At 33.8% G+C, this 24,153-nt stretch overlaps 1 pseudogene; it reads left to right on the top strand.

Annotated features, from left to right (window-relative positions):
- LOC117015065 (protein FRG2-like-1) overlaps positions 1-12,438 on the top strand; it is a 49,545-nt pseudogene extending 37,107 nt beyond the window's left edge.
- Positions 12,439-24,153: the final 11,715 nt, after the last annotated feature.

Genomic DNA, 24,153 nt, shown 5'->3' with positions numbered 1-24,153 from the left:
GGACACTAAGAAAACAATTCCATTTACAATAACACCACAAAGAATAAAACATATAGGATTAAACTTAATCAAGGAGGTGAAACAGTTGTACAAATAAAAATTACAAAAAAATGATGAAAGAATTAAAGAAGACACATAAATTGAAAGACATCCCCTGTTCATGGATTGGGAGATTTAATATTGTTAAGAGGAGAATACTACACAAAGTGATCTACAGATTTAATGCAATCCCTATCAAAATCTCAATGGTGTTTTTTTGCAGAAACAGGAAAAACTCAAGCCTAAAATTTATATGGTGTCTCAAATGGATCCTTAATAGCCAAATCAGCTTTGAAAAGAAAGAACACAGTTGTTGGACTCATATTTCCTGATTTCAAAACTAATTACAAAGCCACAGTCATCAACATGTGTGGTCCTGCCTTAAAGGCAAACATATAAACCAATGGAATGGAATAGCGAGCACAGAAACAAATTCTTGCTTATATGGTCAAATGTTTTTTTGACAAAGGTGCCAAAGACGTTCAATGGAGAGAGGACAGTCTTCGTCAAATAGTGTTGGAAAATCTGGATATCTACATGCAAAAGAATGAAGCCGGATCCTTCTCTTACACAGTATAAAAGTTAATTCAAAATGGATGAAAGACCTAAATGTAAGAGCTAAAGATAAAACTTGGAATAAAACAAGGGAAAGAGTCTCATGACATTGGATGTGGCAGTGATTATGTGAATATGATACCGAAGTACTGACAATGAAAGATTTAAAAATAGATAAACTGAACTACATCAAAACTAAATACTTTTGTGCATCAAAGAACACAATAGAGTAAGTAGGGCACTTAGAAAATGGAAAAGAGTTGCAACTGATATATCTGAAACAGGATTAATATGCAGAATATAAAAATAATTACTAATCACTAGGAAATGCAAATCAAAACCACAATGAGATTACCTCACAACAAGTAGGGTGACTGCTATCAAAAACAGAAAATAACAAATATTGGCAAGAATATAGAGAAACTGGAACCTTTGAGCACTATTGATATGAATGTAAAATAGTGCAGTCACTATGGAAAAGAGAATGGTATTTCCTCAACAAAATTACATACCAAGTTGCCATATAATCCAGCAACTCTACGTCTGGATATATAACCAAAAGAACTGAAATTAGGGTCTTGAAAATATATTTGTACATTTACGTTCAAAACAGTATTACTTGCAATAGCCAAAAGGTGGAATGAAGCCAGTGTCCATCAATGGATGAATGGATAAACAAAATGTGGTGTATACATATAATGGAATGTTATTCAGCAAGGGAATTATACAATATTCTATAATATGGGTGAACTTTGAGGACACTATACTAAGGGAAACAAACAAAGCAGTCACAAAAAGACAAATACTGTGTGGTTCCTCTTATATGAGTTACCTAGAGTAGTCAAATTCATAGAGACAGAATGTAGAATGATGGTTAGCCAGGATGGGGTGTACCTGATATTCCACTCCCCATAAACATGGAATATGTTGTAGAACACTTAATTTTGCATGCTGCGTCTTCTACTCACATTCAAACAGTATTTGATGTGGTTATTATCCTGCCTGTCAGTTTAGGTGTTGATTTTGTTGAAGTTTCCAATGATCATACATCGGAAGTATTATTAGTGGTTAAGTTTAAGGTTTCTGGACCACAATAAACTACATCCATAACTAATTTGAGGAAAGCATTAGGAACATTCTAGATTTAGAGAACATTTGCCCCATGACATCGATTTGGGATTTAGCAGATGGTAATATTTAGGGTTGTCTATCTTTGAGCATTGGCGAGGACGTTTTCTACTGCATGTGGAATAGTCATAGTAATAAAGATATTTGTAGCAACTATTATTTACTGAATAACTACTACTTGTCAGGCATGATACCGTGTCGCGTCCAGCACGACAAGAGCTGTGGGAAGCAAGATCTGCAGCGTGAGGTTAAGAAAGACAGTAGACAAGAGTAGAGTGCAAACGGAGCCAAGGGACTCAAGCTTCAAGGACTGAGCCCCAAATTGGGCCAACGCATGGCTTTTATTAGTAATCATAAAAGGAAGTAAAGTTTGATTTTTCCATGGTCCACGAGTCACGCGCCTGACTGGCTGCTCTTCCGGAAAGTTGCCATTGTGCTCCAACACGTACTCTGCCTTCACACACATGCATAACCCCAGGGGATGGAATCACTGTACTGAAACCATCAGATAAGAGAGATGACCGATATTATTCCATCGGTTCCCAGCTTTCCGGGACACTCCCTCAAGGAAGCTTTACTGATAACATTCCATTGGGTCTCAGCTTTCCGAGACACTTCCTTGTGATGTCATGGGGAAGGCGCGGGGAACAGACGGTTCGGCAGCTGTAAGGCAACAGTACCGGTTTTCAGTTGGATCATTTTATTTAATTCTTCAAACAAGTCTATGTGGTAGACATTATTATTATTCCCATTTTTACAGATGCTTAAATAAAGCCTCAGATCAATTAAAAAATATTGCTTAAGGTATTACAGCTAGGAAAATGACACACCTGGACTATGAAGCCAAGTACTTCAATTCTTAGATATCATGCTATATATAAGTTAGCCATGTATGTTCTTGATTTCGTATGATTGGAAAGAAAGACGTGTGTGTGTGCGTGCGTGCGTGTGTGTGTGTGTGTGACAGCTTATAGCAAGACACTGCCTAATCAATCCTAAGACAGATACTGAAGACAAATTTGAGCCTTTAGATTTATCTGTGCCTAAATCCTGAGGAACTCGTCTCTTTTCAATAATATTAATCAGTGAGTTTCATTTAGTTACCTTTGGCAAGGTACTTAATGTATGGTCTTCAGTTCTTTCCTAATGACAATGAAGATATTACGTAGCATCTTTTATTAATAATTGCTTCATTCAGCATATATACTTCTAAGTTCCAGATCCCTTTCTACTAAGCTAATGAAGATTTAATTCAGAGGAAATAGTCTTTAGACCTACTCTCATGTCTCATATATAGACAGCAAGGCTTTAATACAGAATCAATAAGTGGTTGTTAAATAAATGAATTAATTACAAATTCAGTGTTTCTAGACCAAAAATGTTGAACTACAGTTGGACACACGATTTTAAGCTTTGATTGTGTGCAATAAAACTAGTGATATAATAGATATTTGAAGATGTATGCCCTAAAACATTTATTATTTTGTGTCCTCATTTGTAGCCCCAAAAACTGATACAAAAACAACTATTTTATTTGAAATCTGACTTTTTAAATTTAGGCCAACAGTCAAATAAGTGAGAAAAGAAGCTTTTGAAGTCAAATGCGGCCTAGATTTTTTCTTTTAAGAAATATCTTTTTTTTCTTTGTTTTTTTTCTTGACCTGACTTAAAACTCACAGCTTCCACATTCAGAATAGATAAAATAGTATGAAATAGGCATTTACTTATAGAACAACTTCTCACAAGTCACGATTAACCTCAACTGCAGATTTTGCTTCCAAGTTATGCACTTTCTTTCCTGTGCCCAATCAAAATGAACGTTTCTGAAATTCTGTTCACTGAGCACTTATGTTTTGTGGTATTTTAAAATAAGTATCAGCTGACCTGATTTTTCAAGACATATAAAATTCAGGCAGTATCGTGTGCTTATATAAAGTCATGGTATTTACAGTATATAAAACTCATTTGTTTGCATCTTATTTCATCACCTGAGATGACCCAGAATGACTAAGCAGTCACCGACAAATATTGGGGTTATCTCTATTTCTTGAATGTTTGTTATTAAGCACCTACTAAGTGTGAAATATGATTCATCTTTACAAGAGGAATATAAGATATAGACCCCAGTTTCTATGAGCTTCAATTTTAAGTGGAGACAGATACAGGGTGTTTGTTATAAAAACAGTGGTAGACCCGGAGAGATAGATATTTGAAATGGATGAGATTAAGACTGGTAAATAGTAGGAGAATGCAAATGTGAGGCTGGAAGTTCTGACTATAGAGTGAAATGTATCAGAGAAGTATTTGGCTGTAGGGTTTAAAGGCAAGAAAGAATGTTCATTTCATGTTTTAATGTTTCTATATCTCTTCATCATCATCATAGTCATCATTATCTTCCTAACAAACATTTACCCAAGCACTGTTCCAAGAACTTTTCACATATAAATTCACTAATTCTAACCAAACCCTTATAGGTTAAGTGTAAATATTGTACCAATTTTAAAGATGAGGAAGGTGAGGCAGAGTGAAAATAGAAGAACTTCTCCAAAGCCAGGTTTGGAGTTCGGTTTATACACATTATGACATCCAAGTGGACCACTGAGCTCGTATTTTCACGTTCTTCTCAACAAAGTTGTCTGTCTTGAGAATTAGTTTACCTTGTATCCAGTTCTATTAAAAATACTTTCTAAAAGTACTATTAAAGTATAAATCTTAATAAATTCAGTAATAAAATTATTTAATTTAGTTTAGTTTACATGAGTTAACCATCTGCTATATTCATTGCACAGTCTTAGGCCCTGTGTAGGATATAAACATACATATATCTATATCCATCTATAGATAGATAGATAGAATATATAGTTTAAATATTTTTTTAAATATTTACTAAAAAATATGAATTTCTTTGTGCTTTAGCCATGCTGAGGTACTTACCACTGCTCAAAGACAGAATGCATTTTTGAATTTTGGTCTTGACCATTTACCAGCTGACAAGTTAATTCAACTTTCTGCTCTACAGAAAGTATGCAGATAATAAAATACCCATCTTACAAGGTTTTGAAGAACAAATGCTTTTATGTAAATGCTCTTAGGATACTGTGGCACATAGTAAGTGCTCAATAAAGTTGGCTATTATTCTAGAGATGCGGATTCCTTTACTGGTGTCTTCATATTATTTCATTTTTTAACACCCAGCTCAAATACCAGCTCTTTGAGAATTCACTGGAAAGATGACTTTGTATAAGTCTTATACTTCACTTATAGAAGTAACTGGATTGATTTGTTTAATTGATGAAGTAACAATTGACTTTTTTTCTAGTATTAGATGTATCCTCAGAAACATTTTGGTCACAGAAATGTAACATTCATTGTGTCATGTAAAGAATTTGATGAAACCATGCATTATAAAATTCTCTGTCTTTGGGGTATACCTAAGGTTCAGTATATAAAATCTTATCAAGTCAACTTGCATGTTTGAGACTTCCTTATTGTTACATTTAACTTCACTGCTTCTCCACTTTTTCAAGTCTTTTTTTTTTAAAAAAAAAAATCAGAGTAAGTAAATACTTAGGAGAGAAGAAAAACTCTGGGTAAACCCCAATGAATTATTTGCATTGATATGTCCTTTTAAGGTAGACCTAGTTAATGCTGAGAAATCTATGTGGCACACTAACTCTCCCAAAAACATGTAAAGAATACCCCTCAAATAAAACCTAACTGGGAGTATGAATAGTCTTACATGGGAAAAAATTGCACAACTGAGTTACATTTGGAAGAATTTAGAAATTATTCACTGAGCATCTAGTATGTGCAAAACACAAAGCAAACAGATACAAATTAGTTTATAATCTAATGTGGAGGTTCAAATAATACAGAAAAAATAAACAATATAAATTGATTGCAGAAATAGTGATTTTAAGTGAATATAAACTTAACTAAAAATATATGTTTAAAGTCTCATTTCATAGAAATGAGACGTAGGTGTCTCCACTGGGTCTAAGTGATAAGAGAAGTAGTGAGAGGTTCTTCTTTTAAATCTCGTATCAGATTTATGGTGATTGTTAAGTCTTAGCTAAGCAAATTGTGAGCAAGAAAACACGACATGAGGGTATCGTATTCCACCCTAGCATAGGAAATTGTTTCATGTTATAATAAAAGAAAGAAAAAAAGAGTAGTCTTATTATAATATAAGGTACTTCTAATTTGTATTTGTTAGGCATTCCTGTTTTTTAATGTCAGAATGAAAAAATTGACTCTCACATAGCGAAAAATCCCCACCTTCAGCTTTCTTCTGCCTGTGCTTCTATGTGAAGTCAGAAGAAGAAGAACCGGCATTTGACAGACCTCTGTTTCCTCAAATCTCTGCGTGTGTGGACATGTGTGTGTGCACACACCCACGTGTGTGCACACACACACATACACACACACACAGCTCTCCTTATCCTAGAGAAATATAATCTGAGCAGAAACTTAGTAATTCTTTGTTTTTTTGTTTGTTTTCCCCACACACAGTTGAAGATATCTATATGGCCACAGGCAGCCTGCTCTGAGAGAAATGAGTCCTTCAGCCCTCTCTATTTCACAGGTTGGGTTGGTAGAAAGGAATCCAACACTCTGTAAGAAAATATTTTCATATACGACTTTTCTCTCATTCTCAGCATGAAAGGAATAGAAAACATTCTGAATTTCTCTGACATAGCTACTTACAAATTCTACTTTTTTCTCTCCTCATTTACTAACAAGACAAACAGACTTTTCTACAATAACGTTGTCATGATTTATTTCATTTCCAAAACATAGACTTTTTAAAGCTAATGTCAACATTGGTAGAAATCTTGATTTTAGCTATAATTTAAACACACACACACACACCCTCAGCTTCATATTATTTTGACGTGTGTGTGTGTGTGTGTGTGTGCGTGTGTGCGCGTGTATGTGTTTTTGTTTTGTTTTTGGGTCAAGGCTCTGTGTAAACTGTTACCTGCTTAACTCCAAATTCTTGTGCCACTCTTCCTTTGCTTCTTGCCTAACTTTGCTTCAGTTTTATCCTTCAATGTTCTTTTTACTATGAGTACTTGATACATGCTGGTGTCTTTTCCTGGTATATTCTATATTTTTTGGTCAAAAAAGTCCATACTCAGAATTTACAGCATAAATGAAATTTCCCTAACGAATCTTTAACATAAAAGGTTCCTGTAATGTGTCTCTTACCACTTTATCGCTAGTAAATATATATTTGTGTAATTAGTATTATTATTTGCCTATTTCCTCAACTAGACTGTAAGTTTTATATCTTTTTCACTAAGGAAGATTTTCTTAGAATCCAGGCTGAAAGTCTTTCTTAATGAGAATGAGTTTCCTGGAACCTGTCACAGTGCCTAATTCTCAGGAAGCAATTTTTGAATGGATGAATTAAAATATCTTAATTCTATTTCTGAACTCCCCAAAATACAATAGTATATTTAAATAAACAGAAAATTGAACAGAATGATTTTATGCAACTAAAAATAGTATTGAATTACTGGAAGAACATTCTAGCAAGTCTAGCTTTGAATAGCCTAACATCTATATTTGACAGGCTACCGTCCTGAACACATGCGACCTTGATCAACCCAATAAAAAGTTAGGGAAGTGTAGTTTTTGCCCATAAAGATTCAGGTACATTTTATTCTATAAATTTAGTTCTTCACATATTTGTAAAGAGTTATTTCCTGGAGGCATGATGTATACAAAATAAGGTATCCCAAATAATTATCAATTAGTGTCTTATCAGTGTTTCTGATGCATCTGCATAACAAATATATATAAAGATCATGCATGTCTATTTTGAATCAGATAATCAAAATAAATCTTAACAATGTCCTTACATTCAGTGGAAAAATTTCAAGAAAACTTGCTCAAATAGAGCAATACATTAATTTTCTATCCAGGTAGCCAGGAGATTTGGAAATCAAAAGTTATTTGTATCTTTGTGTTAAAAGCCAAATCATTTCAAGGCTAACCCGAGCACTTCTGTTTCTCTAAAGAGGAACCTTGACTCCTGGGGACAGTACTGCTGACTGTTTCTCAGGCCAATGTTTTCACTTTGTTTTTGTTGTTAAAATTTAAGTAAGCTTCACATGTGCATTATTTGGTCTTTAGAGTTTTAAATTATTTTCAGTTAACAAAACACTTTTCTTTTTACCCACCTGAATAACTGAGATTCTGAATAGTTGCCGGCAATGTGCCTTTATCATTTCTGCTTTGAAATTTTATCCTTTTATAGCCTGGAATGCTGATTTTATTTACTTACTTATTTAGAAAACCCAGCAAACAGGAATCTTGTATACAAGTAAGCTCCTTCCTTGCAGGAAACTTCTCTTCAGTAACTGCCATGAACAGGGTGCTCAACCACTCTACACAGAAAAACCTCTTGACACTTTCACATTCCTTCCTTCATTTGGCAAAGTGTAATCTGTTCATGTAAAGGTGGAACAACATAGGTTAGTTAAGCTTTTTATTCTAGTGACCTAACAATTGATTTAAAGTAGTGTTTTTTGTAATTTCTTAAATTCATGTCTAATGAATTCGTGAATCATACTGTTGGTGCCATTTAAAACATGTACAAACTATTACTGAAAGGAGGTTAAAATATCTTCAGCCTCAGAACTTTTCTGTCCACTTCCTCTATCAGCATTGTCGTAATGATGGCCTGGATGCGAATGAACATCACTAGCCTAACCTGGTCCAGAACTACAGACAGTGGCCAACAAGACATGATGTTTCCTCAAGCAAAAATGACAGAAAAGGCAATTTGACTTTTGCTCTTTCAAAATGTTCCAGAATGATCCAGCATCCTATCTTTCCTCTTACTTTGCAATTCCAATGCCTTTACTATTTTCTTACTTAAGCAGATTAAAAGGCGAAACAAATAGGCTACCTTTCTAATCAGACTTAGGCTTGTTTTGTTTTCTTATCTTATTTTATTTTTAAATATGTTATAACAAAAGGGCACATTGTCAAGAGTAAGGACACTCTTTTAATTTGGTCAAACTCCTGTACTGTTAGTTTTTCTAAAGATTTTTCTTTAAGAAACTTTTCTAGTAGACATGTCTGTGGTTTTGGAACATTTATTTATATGTATTTTCTGACTTAAATATTTTTCCTAAAAATTAGATTGTTTATCTGGTCGATGTTCTTTTAGATATATGGTTAATCTTATCCTAGGTCTATAACAGTTCTATGATTATTCTCTGTGATTTACTAAATAATTTGGGAAAAAATTCAGCCTCTCCAATTATGATATAGGAAGCCTCAGACTACAGATGCACATCGCGATGATTGTTTGAGGAGGTTATTGTTCAAAATCTAACTAATTCTGTCACAAATCATATAGGGATCCTAATTCTTCCAATCCATTACTAAGTTTACTAAAGTTTACTAAAACTTTCCTTATAATAAAACCTGAAGAAGCATTTGACCTCTCAGCCCCCATTTGGGAACACAGCATAAGGAAGTCCAGTAAGCCTAATCCAGCTCCTTTTCAACGATATGGGATGCACTGTGGTCATGTGACAATGTGTCAGGCCTCAATGCTCAGGGTCCACTGGAGCCTTGGATACGTTGATTCCCTTGGGAATGGACAACTCACCAAACTAACGTACTTCCCTGTGCCTGTCACCAAAGGCCTGGTCGTGCTTCAGTCATAAATACTCCCAAATCTCAGTGGCATAAAACAACAAAAGTGCATTTCATCCTTATGCTACATGTCCACGGAATGTCAGTAGTGGGTGGAGGAGGGGCAGTCTCCTTATCAGTCACCCAAGAACCAGCTTGAAAAAGAAGCTTCCATCAAATGTTGTTGGATGTCATTCCAGAGGAAATGTGATTTCTGAGGTCTTGAACTGTCAAAGAAATTCCTGACATGGAAATGTTACACTTCCCTTAGGCTTATATATAATTCATAGGCCAGAACTACTCAAATATTCCACTTAACCTCAAAGAGAACCGGATATAAAATCCTACCATTCTCCCCCAAACGAGAAGGGGATAAAAATACTTGGTAAACAGCACTACTGACTACTAGAGTTCTCCTTTCTGGCTATCAAAAACTCTATTTACCCTCCTTCCTACACTCAAAATGCATTACCCCATTCAAGGGAATCAAACGCATATCCAGTCCTCGTACCAAGCTAGATTCAGGGAAGTTAGTAAGACAGGTGCTAGTCTCTCCATAAATTCTGGGTATGGTTTCATATCCAGAAGCTGGAGCCAAGAGTTGTTTTAAATTTTAAGTCATAAACTGTCTTAATCCACATTTATGAATTTTTTTGGCGCTTTCCACAAACTTAGCTTCCTGATTCTAGTCACTTCCAACGTGACATTTTCACAGAACAAACTCATATTTGTTTGGAGACCTGAGTATCACTTGAAAAAATTCATGGTGCATTGGGCCTATCAGTATTCAGGAAAGCCATAAATCCTTCCTCTGAAAGAATTTCCTGGGCATCACCTCAAACAATAGGCTTTAGCATTGAGTATTTGAGTGTGAGTGTGGCTACTAGACTTTTGATTTCAACCATGCAAAAGGATAAGTTCTAAGCAGACTTTGTTGTTCAAAACCTTCTCAGTTTATATCTTACACATTGGAGATGAGAAGGAGTTGCCTTTTCTAACTTGCCTACTTGCCAAATCCCTGGAGCCTCTATTTCTTCTCGTTTCTTTAACAACAGCCAATTATTTCATATGTTCATCACTTCCTTGTAGCACTTTGTAAATGTAGCCAAAAGTAACGAGCAAAGGCTGTTAACATTCCTTTCCCAACCTCTTCTTTTGGAATATAACTCTTTAGGTATATATAATGCAGACAAGTTCACCAAATTTTTGCCACTGTATTACCAATTCCATTCTCCAGTCCCTTTCATTATAGCTTTTGCTCAGTTTGCCACATGGCCTGCAATTAATTTTATTACAGTAGCATCCCTTATCTAGGTACCAATTTCTTTACTAATAAGGATTGGCTATATTATGCTATAGTAATAAAACAAATTTCATAATAAAAATTATTTGTCAGTCACACTATACTCATCAAAGATGGACAGAGAATTCTCTCAGGATGATAGAGTAGGCACAATCTTAAACATTGCTAGTTGCCATGGAAAGGAAAAAGGGATATTTTGGAAAACCTTTAAAAAGTAATGGAATGCTCAGCCTGAAAGTAACATTTTCATTGGCCTGAATTAATCACATAGTTACAATAACCTATAGGAAAGCCAGAAATGCAATTTTAATATGTGACAATAAGGGAGAAGAATGAGGAATATTTGGTTAATAATCACAATCAACAGTAGAGAGTGCACCTTACAATGACCTGAAATGGATCTGGCGAAAAACTATATTGTGTAAGTGTAAAATATATAATTTAAGGGCATACATTTTAAGGTAAAGCCAAACACATAATGAATCAGCTACATTAGGCTATTAACTCTTACTGAAACTAAAATAGATTTTTAAACACTAAAATCGATTTTTAAATCACTGTAGGCTTTAATTGGAATTTCTCAATGGATGACAAATTACATACTTCCTCCATTTAATGAAATTTTATTGAATTGTAAAAACATCTTTCTTCTAGAAAGTAATAATCATGGAGTAAAGTCAATTTCTATATTTAGTACAAAGTAAATATGTATTGCATATATATCAGTTATGTGCCATTTATTTATGACTTTTTAAATATGTAGTTCTTTCTACATAGTACAAAAATTATTAAATACTTCTATTAAATATAGTGATATTTTATATCATTTGATTATTTCTAACAAAACACTTATTTTAAACAAAATTCATGATGATTAGCTTAATAGCTGCTAAGACAAAGGTGAAATAGCAAATTTATCAAAACAACTGGATATCTGACTCTGGACTTATCACAAGGAGGGTCTTTCCTTTGGGTTTCATGATGGAATGGGGAACAAAAAAGCAAGACCCCCATATCCCCTCCATCTGAAGCCCCACTGAACAGCTCCCCCTCCAAAAAGAACTCCTTTGAAGAAAGGGGCTCAGAAGTGGAGGAGAAACTATTCCAAGAAGATGGCAAGAACTTCTCTTCCCAGTTACGAGAGAACAGCACCGAAAGGGGAGGGTTAGAGCCCAAGACAGACCAGGAAGAGAATTCCAAGAAAACTGAACTCAAAGGCAGAAGTAGCTAGCTGCCTTGCTCGATCAGAAGCAGAACGCTGCTCCAATCGGAAGAGCTCCAGCAAGAGAAAAAACAGTTCCAGGGACAGCCCCATTGATAGAACAGGCGCCTCTGTAGGAGATGAGCGCAGTGTGACTTTGGAGAAGAAGAAACGAAAGGTCCCAGATGCTGGCCACAGCCACGACAGTGAAGAAACCTGGGATGCCCGGCCCAGGAAAGCCCAGAGGGGGAGCACTGGGCGCAGCAGCGGCGGAGATCCAGGTCCGCAGGAATCCAGCCACCTCCACTTCGGAAAAGCCTGGTGACTTCCCTGCGGGCTACGTCTGAGGCCATTTATCAGAACGTAGTCCAGATACAGAACCAGTGGGTTCCTTCCTCTCTGAACTGGGAGCAAGTTGGCCCAGCTCCGCGGGCATCTGTGCGCCCAGGTACAGACCTTCTACACCATGGCCACTCAGGCGGCCTATGTCGTTCCTGCTGAGGGCTGGCTCGTCCCAGCCCCCCTTCCGGGTCCCTGGCGTCCAGCTGAGAATTGAGAAGCCCAGGGCTCCTCCTAGGAGGGAGATCTGGGAGGGTCCATCTCTTCCCTGACCGGAGATGGCTGAGGTTGCCAGTGGGTGAGATTAGGACTCACCTAAAGGTACAGGACCCCATTCAGCAGATATAGCTCTGGGAGCGACAGCAGAACCCTGTCCCTCACAGATTCATGCAGATGACCAAGTAGGACCTCTTTTCGATACTGTGTGTTAACCAATGATAGAACTTGGGATTTTAATCGTAAGGAACTTGAAAGACTCAGAATGGTGAACTCTAGGTTTCCTTGAGGACTAAATTTCCAAAGTGTAAATTTCATGTTAGACATTTCATGTATTTTGAATATCTTAGGAGAACCAAGCATTATTTGAGCATGAGAACAAATATCTGGGTGTAATTCTTATGTATTTAAAGTGTAAAAAGTCAACATATATTTCTGTTACCTCCAGTCCATGGAGGACTGATATCCACAAGCCTTTAATTCTGTGTGGAGAAATATTTCTACTTTTCAGTTTGAAATCATGGTGAGATCACCATGTCACTTTTGTTTCCCCTGTAGTTACTACATATTAAATGCTTATTGATCATATGTATTTATCCTTCAGCTGGCTCATATGATATGCCTAATTGTAAATTTTCTTCTATTTTATAGATTTCAATGTATCCTATTTTATTAGATAATTAAATTTAACATAAGATATTGTCATTTTTTTTACATATTGTATCTTATTTTAGTTTTTTTATTTGCATTTTACACTGGGATCATGAAATCTTTCATCAAATTAATTTTTTATGTAAGAAAAAAACAAAAAAACAACAAAAAAAACAAAAACAAAAACAAAACTGTATTAGTTCTCATGCAATGTATAAATCGTACTAATGGCTTTATCCACTTTTGAAACAAGAATATTTTGAAGTACTTGTTTATGTAAATACACATTAATATTCTTAATCTTATAATTATACTTCATAAATTTGCATTTAACATTGGCATTCATCTTTATATAAAATGAATGCTATGATTTTTGAGGGAGGAATTGCGATTTGACCAAATGTATTTATTAATTTTGTCAATAATTTAACGTGACCAATCAGTTAATCCCAGCCATTCTGTACTGAGGTTCCTCAGCTCTCTGCTCTACACTTCTTGTTTTCTAAGTCCACATTTTATCTGCGAAATCACTCCCACTCACCAGTGAGGACGCCCAATTAGTTATTTTCCATCAAGTTTTCCTTTAGATTCTTCAAATACAGATAGCATATATCAAGATTTATCTCCTGATATAGAACTAATACTTTAAATGGAAAAGCTAAAACTACTTCCAGTTTACTGGCATTTTAGGCATCTGCCACAAATCCTACAAGTCTTTCTTCAGAGGACCCCAAAATTTTTTTTTAAATTGTGTTATTTAGATTATAACCTGCTGAAAATAAAGTATTTTCTAATGTTGCGATAATTGCTCTTATTCTGTTCCTGGGGTTTTGTAATTGCTTAGAAAATAGTCATGTAGTTCAAAGAACATGATTCAGCTAGTCATCATGAAAATTACTTCTTGCTTCATGAGTTCAATGGATTTTTGCATGTCAAATGACACATTATTGTGCACTGAAGTTCCCAAGGCTACGCTTGCTCTCATCACTCTATTCAGAAATTTCCAGATTGCCTTCAACTCTTACTGAAGACTTGCCTTTCCTAGGCCCTTGTTGTGTCATTAGCATCTTCTTGCACAAATGAGTAACACACTGATATTTAATGAATTGATGTCAAATAAGGATTAATGATTAGGTAAGGATCATCGTCTGAAAAACATGCAAGTCTTCATCAATCATTGCTCAATATTAAATTGTATCCAGCTTATGAAAAGGTATATTTATTTAGTGATTTAAGTGATTATATTCTCTGCCTCTGCTTCAATCCTTAGCCAATAAAAAAAGGAAATGTGCTTTCAGTCGTTGTTAGTTTACTGATGACTTAGAGGATAAATAAGCATAATTACTTTTTTCTTTCAGGTACACAATTAGCGAAAATCCTTGACCTTAGATAATGATGCTCAGTGATTGAGAATATGCATAAAAAATTCTAGAATGTAGACCTTTTAGTATTTTTTTTTCTTTTTGGCCAAGCATGAACTCGTGTGGTAAAGTAATAAAAATTACTTTATTACATTTATAGTTAAAAAATTGTTTAACTATAAATGACATCAAAGTTGGAATGAGCAAGTAAATGTATTATCTTTTGCTTACTTTGTCAATGCCTCCCCAGACTGACAGACACATATACACACATAACCCTTTTTTGCCCAGACCATGCATGTGTTTCAGTGTCACGTTAGTTACTTCACTCTATACACAAACAGCACCAGGGGCTTATTTCCCTTGTTTATTTGTCATGACTTTAGAAAATAAGTTTCTGGGAGACTATGGGATGAGTTTCTCTTTCTAATCAAATTCTGCACTTAAACATCTTGCATCCTAAGATTCTATAGAAAGCAATTACACAGTGAATTCTCAATAAAACTACTAACATGCCATATACTTATATTTCATTTTCATACTTTATATAAATGCTCAGAATTTATAATGACTATATTTTATTTTGCATAACCAAAATGTATTCATTTTGGTTATGTATTCATTTACATAACCAAATGTATTCATTTTATTATTCATTCACTGAATGTCTATTGAGATCCTTTTATGGATTCAGACATCATGCTAAGTACACTGTGTATTATTGTGACTAAATCTGTCAAGGTTTCTATTCTGGTAAAACGGTAAATGTGATGGGAAAGGCAGAAATGCATAGGATAACAAATAAATCAATTAATCTGTATTACCATCCAACCTTCAATTACATTTAGAGATAATACCAGGTAGTGATGGGGACACTGGTTGCTTGAATTTTTTATACAATAGATCTTAGCCTTAATGTTTAGGTCCTTATAAATCAATATTTATAATTGTGTTTACTATATGTATTATATATATATAATATATGTGGTATTTGTTTTAATCAATATAATACATATAAAATACTACATAAACTAATAAAACTATCTGAGTTTCTATCTGTTTTTAAACTCATTATGAGAAGTTACAAATGTCACTAATATACTTCTGATGGTTCTTCTTAAAATATTCAATACTCATTTTGAGGGATTTAAAAAGGATGTATCTTTTTCTTTTAGGCATAGTAGGGTTGCACATTATTTTCATGTTTTTACTGAGATGATTTCATAAATTTAAATGTTTCTGTAATTATATGTTCATGGACTCTAATATTAATTTTGCAAACTAATTGATTTTAATTTCACTTTTTCAATGAATAAACATGAATTAGATTGAACAAGATTCCAATCCGAGGATCAATAAGTCTTAGTTTCACACTGCTGAGACCTAAAACAACAGAGAATTTTGAGAGTCTAAATATCAGACTGAGAGGAATGACAACCTAAAGGCCAATAGGAAAATACTTTTTTCTTTTAATGTAAATAATGGGAGGGGCGATAGCAAAGCTGTGACTTTTCAAGGGCAGCTGAACTGCAGTCAATGTGAGAGAAACTTAGGGAGCCATGGACATAAACAGATGTCACCTTCAAAGCGGCAGAGCAGAGCATCTGAGGTATGACAAAATAACCATGTGGCACACACTGAAAAAGGTACATGCTACAAAGCAAACAAGAGTTCAAAACAGGCTCAACAATTTATGTCACATAGTCTAAAACATGCTGTTGAAATATTATTAGATGAAACAACCTACAGTATTTGGAATTAATTTATCTATCTATCTAGCTAGCTAGCTAGCTAATCATTTGTACATACAAGTATACCCTCCCCCCAACAAGCACACACCAAAATAATATAGGAAGGACATGGTAAATCAATGTCTTCCCCCAATGGAATCTAAGTTCTGTGAGGGCAGAGCTATTGAATATGCCAGTTATCTTTATCTCCTCTTTCACTTGAACAGTGCCCTACTCACAATAAGCTGCTAAAATGTTTTTTAATGAATTATGGAACCACTCTTGTTTCAAAGGACTGGAGTCCTAGTGAGTACTGTTGTAGTTTTAACTGTAAGGTACAGAATATATGTTCAGAATCAGAAAAGTAGATGCATTGATTTATGACTAAATTGCTTAGCCTGTGGGCAACTCTAGTAGCACCAAAACTTTTTTCATGTACACACTATAGAGTAGATAATAAAATGTAACACAGATAAAATTTATGCAAAAAGCCTGAAATTATAACACATCTGTTATAATATATTATAACACATCTGTTATATAATATATAAATATTATATAAATTTATAGTTATTTATCTTAATATTCAAAATAGTTAATTCTCTCAAGCTGAATCATGTAATTAGGAGACTAAAAATATAATCAGTAAACGTTTCACAGAAGAAAAGTTTATGTAGAAATTCATTAAGGCAGAATTGGAAGAGAGGGTAAGATCAGAAAAGGGATTAAGCTTTATACTTTAAAGTTCACAGAGCTTCTTTAAAGACAGAAAATGAGGTGACACCTTGAAGAATTCTAACTAAATTCCAATAAACTTAAATGTTCTTAATCTACATTTCCTAAATGAAAACAAACAAACTAAATGCCATGAATCTTGTAATACTCTAAATTCGCTCTATTGTGAACCAGGTAAATAGTCAATATTTAAGTTTTTTGTTTGTTTTGTTTTGTTTGTAGGATTTTATATCACAACAGAGATAACAGGAAAGTTATTTCCTTTTCCATTTCAAATACAACTCAGCCTTATTTTCATCTAATTCCTCTTAGCAACTGTCTTGATATCCACCAGCTGTGGGTTTGGCCTAAAGGGTAGATGACTTACAGATTCATAGAACAAGAAAGAATGACCTATTGTTCTCTGTTGCGCCTATCTTTACATAAATTACATATGGCATCTTTGGATGAATTGCTCAGATATAGCTTCCTCAAAAACAGAGGTGTGGCTAACATAGCTCAGCAGTATCCATATTTTGTTCAGCAGACATGAGTATCTGCTGTTTAATGTGGTGTAGGTGTAAAGTCACAGAGGGGATGAGGATGGCAAACTGGTCTGCTTTTCGTAGAAACTGTTTACAGGAGGTGCCGTAACGTGAGTTAAATGTTTTAACTCTTAGCGCATTACAATTACAATTCCGTAAACAAATATGAGCTCATTTATGTATATGTCTATACAAATTCACTCTAGTCTCCAGCCATCCTTGAATCTAGAACACAACAATTGCTTTCTAGTCTCTGTGCAGCGCTCCCACAGCCTGGAATTTTACTTACTGGTACTGTTAACACGTTGTTAACACATCTATTCTTCTGATACCAGTTATTCAATCATTCTTTGGATTGTGGATCATATTGTATAAATCTTTCTTTCCCACTATATTTTAAGTTTGTAGATGGAGTATCTCATTTGTTTTCAATCTTTTTGTAACATTCAGATATACCTGGCACGTTTTCTCAAAGTTTATGAATGACAAATTATGTATGTGTTTAAAATTTTTAACGAGAAATTTTAGTATTGGAAGTATATAGTTAATAAAAAGTGATTCTTTAGAGAAAGGAAGAGAAGTGTAAAATGATTTTGTTTACATATATATTTGGAAATACACTAATCTATTTATATGCCAAAATTTTCATTATCAATGACTTTTTTCATTTTGCATAATTTATATAATATTAACTATATATGCTTTAAGATATCATCATATGAAATTGGATAACTGTTTCCCTATATCTATGTATTGTGTACATGAATAGATACCACATAATTATATTATAGACTTACTATAAAAAGTTTCATTTAATAAAGTCATATATTTCATATTACATTAATCCAATATGTTATTGGTTTTTCATTGTTTTATTAAGAAAAATTTTCCCAATAAAATGTTTTAAAAATAATAGACTGCAGTTTTTTAATAAATGTATAAAAATAATTACAAACATTACATATTGTGTAGCCTTATAGTAAGTGGCTATGACCAGAAAAATTTTAATTTAACGTCAAAGATTTCCACGTTATCATGAGAATGTTGTATTTTTTCAATCATGATTTTTAATGGGTTCACAGTAACATATTTATTTTAATGAATTTCTACTTAGTTTTATTTCCAAAAGTAGTTAAATCAGTGACAGTTTTGTCATTTGCATTTCTGCTCTTGGTTTCATCACTTGGCAATTTGTATGGATTACTCAGCCTTTCCCCAAAGAACAGTGAGGCTTGAATATAAATTAAGTCCTAGAGCATTCTCTTTCAAGTGCAGGATCACTGGGTTAATCTCTACATGAAACAGTCTGGTTGCAGAATGGAAGATCTGCCATGGGGCTAAGGCTGGCAAAGTCAATATATTTTAGGGGATTTATCATGACACACTTTTCAAAAGTTTCTTCATAAGAACCCTGTGTGGTCTATACTAATCTAATGACTTTGGTTTTCTTTGATATTTAATTGAAACACAGCTTTATCTTGTATCTTTATGTTTTCTGGCAAACAAAGTACTAAAGAAACTGATCCCTTTGGATCACTGCATTTGGCAATAGATTAGACTCAAAGTACTCATACTATTTTATTTTACTGTTTGTTTTATTTCAGGTATTAACTGAAATAAAAGATGACCACAGACATAATATTAGGACTGCTGCAGATTAACGGTTAAAGGAATGATTAGACATTTTCAAAATAATACCTTTACTAAATATATCTGACGAATGATGCAGAATGTATAAATTCCTTTTAAAATCTCTATCCCTAGATATGAATACTTAAAGGAACATAAGAATTGTATATAACATATTCAAAACGACAGGATATTGTTTGAGGAATATAATAGTATATTAGGTTGGTGCAAAAGTAATGGCGATGTTTGCAATTATTTTTAATATTTTAAACTGCAATTACATTTGCACAACCTATATTTCGAAAACCTTATTTGAATTAGATGCTGTTTTTTCCTATTCATATCAGTAATATTATTTACGGAAAGGACTAGTGGTTGTACAATTTAATAATTTTAGTAATCTTTTAATGTTAATAGGTAAAGGAAATGTCTAATGATAATTTCCTAAAAGTAACTTATAATACAGTGATAAAGCTGCCTTGGCCTGAGTTTTATCTAACACTTAAGGTATAATTTCTTTGCCTATTATCATTGGAGCCTGAAGAATAATATCTCTCACTGGCATCTCAATCAGAGAAGATTCTCTAAGAATTAAAGAATTAAGAATACAGTGTCACAGAAAGTTTTTCAGCAATGGTTAAAAAGCTAATTCATGCCACAAAGAGAAATTATAAGAAGAGATGACTTAGAACAACATAGCTTTAGACATTAGAGGGTGGTTGTCAGTAATTAGGTGAGGGTGTAAAGTACAAAAAGAGAAACTTAACTGGAAAAGGGCTGGCAAGAAACTTTTTAGTGTGATACAAGTGTTATATATCTTGTTTGGGGTATTGGTTATATATGTGTATACCTAATTGTCTAAACTCATTGATCTGAACACTTAAGGTAAGTGCATTTTATTGTAAAAATTATTGTATATAATAGTTATTGCATATTTATCATCTATAATACTTACTGTACATTTATTGAGTACAATAATTACTGTATATTGATTCATATTATAGTACTATCATACTCAAATCAACCAATTTTACAAAAACTATACATTAGTTTAGGTCCAGCTTAAAATCCAGTTGTTTTATAAAATCTCCAAATATTTGACGTGCATTGGTCTCTCCCTTCTATAAACTGCTATCTATACCAAAAAATGTAGCACTTAACAATTTATATAGTATTATTTTATCAATAACTCTACTGGGAACAAAAACTTTATGTTTTATATAGTAAAATATTAAATGCTGCATACAGATTATTATAATTTCAGTTTATAGTAAACTTTATTAAATATTTAAAAGTGATCACTAAAATTATTTCATAAAAAGTGATCTGCACACATTTTTAAATTAACACTAGTTTTGCAGAGTCAGCAAATCTTACACAGATAGCTTATATTGTTGACCATGATGGACCACAAAAATCTACTTCCTATATTTCATTTGTTGACATACTAATCAATTTCTATTTTAAAGTTAATTTTTTCATTGTGTGATTTTAGATATGCTTTGGCATTAAACACCCTCAGTCTCTTATTCATTTTATCTGTAGGGTATGTGAGTGCCTCTAAAATTAAGATCCAAAGAACAGTGAATGATCACAGCAGTCTAGTATCTCATGGTACACGCTACAGTTCTTATTTGTGCAACATTCTAATATTTATCAGTAATAATCTTTAATTTAACTGGTATAACTTACCCCCCCACCCCCCGTAGGGCCAGCAACCTTATGCAAATAAATTTTTCTATACTCCTGGTCTGTTACCTTCAATGGATCAATTATCATCAAGCTGTACGGCCTGAAATCATATCGCATAGAAGGTTATTTATAGAGAATGAATCCACTGCCAAAGAAATACATTTTACTTTGATTAAAATACTACTGCAATAAAATATGGTGAACACATTTGTTCCCATTGAAGAGAAAATCAAGAAATTGAAACTATATCGTTATTAGAGCTAAGATCCATTTACCTTCCACATTTTAAAAAATGTTCGCTAACACATTTAATAATTGTCTCAACAGTTCTTTTTACACTATTTAATTTTCCTCAAATCTATCAGTTTTTTTTATTTGATATGACATTTTTGTCACAATGTTGAAATTCTGGCATCATAGCAGATGGCATCAGTTTAGTGTGTCACAAGCTTCTAATATTTAATTCAGTGAAAAGTGAAGGAGTAAGGATGTAATAAAATGAATTTTATCTTTTGCTAAAAAAAATCATAATTCACTTTAACTTTCGCAAAGGATTAAGATTGTGAGCATGAGAAAAATGTAACTTTTTTTTAATTAAGAAGATTTCATAGTGACTTATAAAATTTTATGGCTAAAATCAAAACCTGTTTGTGAAGTCTAATCACAGATTATTACTTGGAAAGCATATGCTGATGGTGGAGTATGTTTCAGAAATGAGATGCTCTTGAAGGATAAAGGCACGCTAAACAAATTTGCAGATTATTCTTCAATATAATCTCACTCTTCTCAACAAACTTTTATTAAAACTCTGTAACAGATATTGTGAGTGGTTTAGAGAATATAAAGTCAAATAAATATGGTCCTTGCTTTCAAATCATTTACAGTCTAGTAGGCGAAACAATGCACAGATTTTAAACGATTATGATAAAACCCATGATAGATGTATGCATGGGGGCATTTTGGAAGTTCAACAAAGGAGACTATTATCACCTACGAGGGATCATGACAAGTATGTAGGGGTGTTCTTGAAGGAATAATAGTGTTACTCAGATTAGAACATTAAAAATGTGTGCTGGGTAGAGGTTAAAGCACAATAAGAAATGCAGAGGCGGTAGTTCCGTTATACACTTGGGAAACTGCGGGGGCTGGTATATTCTGGAGTGAAGGGTCTATAAGGCAAGAATGAGACTGGAGAGTAAGGAGGAGTCAGATTATGAGCTGTCTTGTGTGCTAAGCCAATGTATTTGTACTTAACTAACATAAATGTATAAGGAAGGGTTTAAAACAAAAAGTGACAATTTTTTTTCTCCCATAAATGCACTGGCAATAATGGGAAAGAATGATTAGAAAGGGATCAAAATAAAACAGGGAAACCCATTGGGAGGATGTGGTCATGAAGGTAAGAAGAAAAACGAGCTTGGACTAAGGCCTGATGGAAAAAAGGAAAGACAATTTTTGCAAAGCCAATCTCAGGGATGATTTATAAATTTCATGTGAGAGGTAAAAGAGGTTATCTCTCAAGTTTCCAGCTTTATGTAGCCACGATGGACACCATTCAATACAGATGGAAGAGAAGGGAAAGTTAGGAGGGGAAAGGTGGGGATGGGAAAGACTTTAATACACTGAATTTGGCATGCTTTTGGAACATCACCAAATGGTGATATCTGGTCAATTGTTGGATCTTTAATTTTTTCCAATCACTTTCACACACACACACACACACACACACACACGTGCACTAGAAACTCACTACTTTGTAATCTTGTTAAAAATTACATTTCTTAAACAGTGCTCTGAGCAGGTTAGGGCTTAAGTGGTAGCAGTCAGAAGGAAAAAAGAGGGGGTCTATTATATTATAGTATAAAACTTCACATGGAAAGTATAATTATTATGGTGAAAAATGTCTAAGTTCATGGTAGACAATACTCTTAATGCAACTGCTACAAAAGATAAATAGATAAGCGTTAAATCTTCATTTTAAAAACTCTGATGAACTATAGAATCAGTGAGGATAAGACAAATTAAAATCTGGATCCATTCACCGTTTCTGAGCATAGACTGAAGACCTAGCTTGGCTCCAGCAGAGAGATTTTATTATTGGAAAGAAAGTAACCAGTTTTGGCAGTTGAGTATGGCTAGTGTGATAAACTGCAACCAAATTTGCCTGCAAATTCGTGGATGGCCCCAAACATGACTTCTGGGGGGAGCTAGGAAGATGGTGGGCTGAACTGGCAAGGTGGACGGAAATCTCTCACAGTCTAATTGCACTTAAGAGACAAAGTTCTGCTAGAAGGAAGGAACCTACCACAAAAAATAAAATAAAATAATAATAAAATAAAATAAAATTCCCACTTATGATTTTTGAAGTCATGCAGGACAGAGGGATAAAAGCTAAGCACAAAGTCTTCAAGGGCAAAACTGCAAGCACTGTGGTCCCTCAGGTCTGAGGTGTCAGAGACCCACTAAGGATCTTAAAAATACCAGGAATGTCAGACTGCAGAACAGGTGGATTGGGTTTTACTAAAATAGCAACCCAGCTTTAATTAAATCAAGGTGAGCAGACCCTTAGCCTCAAACAAAAACCTTCTCTGGTAGAAGATATCATTTGCCACTTCTATGGTTATTTGTCTAGCCATATAATAAAAAAAAAATATATGACATACATGAAAAGTTAAGAAATATGACCAAAAATTAAAGGAGAGGCAAAAAGAAAAAGCAAATGCATAGATAATCTAGTCTTAGAAGTTAACACACAGAAGTTTTTTTTAAAAAATATGTAATTAATACTTTGAAAAAATATATAGGAAAAGGTGGAAAAAAACTGATGGAAATTGAGATTTTCAAGATACGAAAATAGATGGAAAAACCAAATGGATATTTTTGAACTGTTAAATACAGCTAAGTACTTATTCAATTAGTCTACCAGCAGAATACAGAATTAGTAAACAAGGAAACTCAATACAAAAATATATAAACAGAAGCACTGAGAGGAAAAAAAAATGGGAAAATAAAAAAGAACAGAGTAAATAAGGGTAAAGGGGACCAAATATATGGTGATGGAAAGAGAACTGACTCTGTGTGGTGAACACACAATGTGATATATATATGATGTATTACAGAACTGTACACCTGAAATCTATGTAACTCTGTTAACAATTGTCACCCGCAATAAACTTTAATTAAAAATGAAAATCTAACCTATGTGTATAAAAGTCAAAATAATTGTTTAGTTCTGGAGACACACAGACTGGGAATTGACAGAAAGGTCCTTATGTGATATCAAAATGTTTTGTATTTCAGTCTTGGTAGTTATTGCACATGCAGAACCAGATATAAAAATTGAGTGTACATTTAAGATTTTTGCACTCTATACATAACAAGTATTTAACATAGA

The sequence above is a fragment of the Rhinolophus ferrumequinum genome, chromosome 22 (genome assembly GCF_004115265.2).
Source record: "Rhinolophus ferrumequinum isolate MPI-CBG mRhiFer1 chromosome 22, mRhiFer1_v1.p, whole genome shotgun sequence".
NCBI lineage: Eukaryota > Metazoa > Chordata > Mammalia > Chiroptera > Rhinolophidae > Rhinolophus > Rhinolophus ferrumequinum.
This window is presented reverse-complemented; position numbering and strand designations above follow the sequence as displayed.